Raw genomic sequence first — 3680 nt, 5'->3', positions numbered from 1 at the left:
AGAATGACATTTTAGAGTAGGTGTGAAAAAGACCAGATCTGACTGTTTCAAACTTAAAAGGGGCAGGACATATTGACCAGATTATTGGCCAGTTTAAATGTAAAGGAGTTAACACAAGGTTCATTTCTCATCCAACAGACCTACGATCAAAGGATCGTACAGCTTCAACAATTACCATTTTTCTTTTCTTTCTTTCTATTTTTTTTCGTTCAGTCTGAGTGCATCTAGTGCATCTTATTATACCGAGCACCACATACAAGCTACCACTAGCATAGAGGTTAATCTTTCTTGACTAGCAGCTTACCTCTTTGATAGTGTTTGACACGGCTGTTTAAACAGCTGTTCGGATGTGAGGTCTCTTTTTACATCTAAGCACTCCGACTGTAATGTCAGGAGTAGGCTGGGACGTGTCTCCAGTTAAACTGTATCAGATAGATCAAAAGGGCAGTAAATTGATATGGGGAGAATTTCCCAGGAATTCTTTCTGCTTGATTGATATGTAAGAGTTGTCGTTAATGCTAATGAAGTTTCTTTTCATAACGAATGTTGTATTAATTGTGTAAAGATTAATTTAGCCTTACTGCATTAAGTTTGCTGCCTACATTTAAACAAAAGTGTAATAAATGGTTTTACTCTCTCTTTTCTCTTTTACTTGTTTCAGTCATTTGACTGCGGCCATGCTGGAGCACCGCCTTTAGTTCTTTTTAGTTTTGGTTCTTTTTTCTTTTTTTTTTTTTTGTAAGAGCAAAAGCAAAAGCCTAATGGTGCACCTGTGGCTGTGTGGTAAGGAGGTTTGCTTCCCATCTACATGGTTCCAGGTTCAATCCCACTGCGTGGCACCTTGGGTGAGTGCCTTCTACTATATAGCTCCAGGCTGAAAAAAAACCTAGTGAACTAGGCGCAGGAGTGGCTGTGTGGTAAGTAGCTTGCTAACCAACCACATGGTTCCGGGTTCAGTCCCACTGCACGGCATCTTGGGCAAGTGTCTTCTGCTATAGCCCCGGGCCGACCAATGCCTTGTGAGTGGATTTGGTAGACAGAAACTGAAAGAAGCCTGTCGTATATATGTATATATATATGTGTGTGTGTGTGTGTTTGTGTGTCTGTGTTTGTCCCCCTAGCATTGCTTGACAACCGATGCTGGTGTGTTTACGTCCCCGTCATTTAGCGGTTCGGCAAAAGAGACCGATACAATAAGTACTGGGCTTACAAAGAATCAGTCCCGGGGTCGATTTGATCGACTAAAAGGCGGTGCTCCAGCATGGCCGCAGTCAAATGACTGAAACGAGTAAAAGAGTAAAAGAGTAAAAAGAGTAAAAAGAGTAACTGATCTGATAGATGGAAACTGAAAGAAGACCATCATATTTCTTTCTTTCTTTTACTTGTTTCAGTCATTTTGACTGCGGCCATGCTGGAGCACCGCCTTTTAGTCGAGCAACTCGACCCCGGGACTCATTCTTTTTGTAAGCCCAGTACTTATTCTATCGGTCTCTTTTTGCCGAACCGCTAAGTGACGGGGACGTAAACACACCAGCATCGGTTGTCAAGCAATGCTAGGGGGACAAACACAGACACACAAACACACACACATACATATATATACATATATACGACAGGCTTCTTTCAGTTTCCGTCTACCAAATCCACTCACAAGGCATTGGTCGGCCCGGGGCCATAGCAGAAGACACTTGCCCAAGATGCCACGCAGTGGGACTGAACCCGGAACCATGTGGTTGGTTAGCAAGCTACTTACCACACAGCCACCCCTGCGCCTATGTATTGCTTTGGTAATACCTATAACAAAATTGGAATGGTACAGAGAAGATTTGCATGGCCCCTGCGCAAGGATGACACGCAAATTCATGAAGTGTTCCCTATTTTTTGCTTACGGCCATATCATGTTGAAAGCACCGGTTCTCGTCTGACCACTGAAGTTAAGCAACATCGAGCCTAGTTAGTACTTAGATGGGTGACCGCTTGCGAAACCTAAGTGCTGTAAGCATTTGTTTTTAGGTGTAGGAGTGGCTGAGTGGTAAGTAGATTGCTTACCAACCACATGGTTCCAGGTTCAGTCCCACTGCATGGTAATCTGATTGCTGAAGGATTATACTGGCCGTATGTGAAGCAAATATTTTATGTTTTGTGATTAAACTGGCCAGATCCAGTCTCTCACACCTACCCTAAAAATAAACAATTACCGTATTTGACGGCATATAGGACGCACTTTTTTCCAAAAAATTTGGCTCAAAAAATCGCCCTGCGTCTAATATGTGAAGTCAAGACCCTCCCGTAGGCTAATCTTCTCCCAGACGCTCACTAACCTAGCTTACAATAAGTATTTCTACCTACGCTAACGCCTTAATGATATTTTCCGTACTCATGCATCATTATTTTATTGCTAGTATTATTATTATTATTATTATTATTACCAGTATTATTACTTTAAAATACGAATTATCGTAAAAATCAAAGCAATCTACCGTAAATTGTTAGGCTGCGATCCATGACACACGTTTACTAATATCAGCTGATCGGAACCCTAACTCGATGCCATCTTGCTTTTATACAGCAATGTTTTCTGCTTTTGTAATGAGCTGCTAGACTGCTTTCAACAATATATGCTTAAATACACTTAAAACTTTTTTTCCTGAATTTGACCTGCTGAAATGAGGGTGCGTCTAATATGCCGTCAAATACGGTACATCATCAAAATCTTGAAGTTACAAGATAATGCAATATTAATAAATAAGAATTACAATTGATGGAGTAATATGAATGCTAAAGAATCAATGCAGATTTATTGTTACACAGCCCAGTGGTATAAGTATAAATTTTACACCATGGGTGCAAGAGCTGTGAGTTTCTCCTTTTCTCCAGTTTTTCATGAGATATTCATATTTCCTAAACAGCTAACCTCTACAACGCTGCATGATTTATACTTCCTATCTTAGAGGACAATATCAGGCTTGTAGTGTTATCAAAGAAGCTTGCGAGGCGGTTGGATGGAACTTACACTCACCTCCTTATGAGTGCCCAAAATCTCTTGTGGAAGTGTCATCCAACCAAAGTACAAATATATGGGAAACTGCCACCTGTATCATCTCTTGTGAAAGGTAGGAGAGTCCAGTTTGCTGGACATTGTTGTAGAGCTGAAAACGAGGTAATTTCTGCTCTTCTCCTCTGGAAGCCATCTACTCGCGATACCAGAGGGTGCACACTCTCCTACTCTGATGTAATCTCCAGGGATACAGGCATCCAGCAACAGGACCTCCATAATGCCATGATGGACTGTGAAGTCTGGCATAGCATGGTAAATTCCATTGTCTCGACCACGGTCGAACAATGATGATGATGATATATATATATACATACATATCGTCTCTTGTGAAAGGTAGGAAAGTCCAGTTTGCTGGACATTGTTGTAGAGCTGAAAACAAGGTAATTTCTACTCTTCTTTCTGGAAGCCATCTACTCGCGATACCAGAGGTCGCACACTCTCCTACCCTGATGTAATCTCCAGGGATCCAGGCATCCAGCAACAGGACCTCCATTATGCCATGATGGACCGTGAAGTCTGGCGTAGCATAGTAAATTCCATTGTCTCGACCACGGTCGAACAATGATGATGATATATATATATACATACATATCATCTCTTGTGAAAGGTAGGAGAGTCCAGT

At 41.5% G+C, this 3680-nt stretch overlaps 2 non-coding genes across 2 annotated transcripts; both read left to right on the top strand.

Annotated features, from left to right (window-relative positions):
- Window positions 1-1776: 1776 nt before the first annotated feature.
- Window positions 1777-1882, top strand: LOC115230723. Its single transcript, XR_003883454.1, has one exon. It is a non-coding gene; the product is annotated as a U6 spliceosomal RNA (small nuclear RNA).
- A 1-nt stretch (window position 1883) lies between these two features.
- On the top strand, window positions 1884-2002 carry LOC115230722. Its single transcript, XR_003883453.1, has one exon. It is a non-coding gene; the product is annotated as a 5S ribosomal RNA (ribosomal RNA).
- The last annotated feature ends 1678 nt before the right edge of the window (window positions 2003-3680 follow it).

Source organism: Octopus sinensis, unplaced genomic scaffold (assembly GCF_006345805.1).
Source record: "Octopus sinensis unplaced genomic scaffold, ASM634580v1 Contig16224, whole genome shotgun sequence".
Lineage (NCBI taxonomy): Eukaryota > Metazoa > Mollusca > Cephalopoda > Octopoda > Octopodidae > Octopus > Octopus sinensis.
Note: the sequence above shows the minus strand (reverse complement) of the source record. Positions and strands in the feature narration are given on the sequence as shown.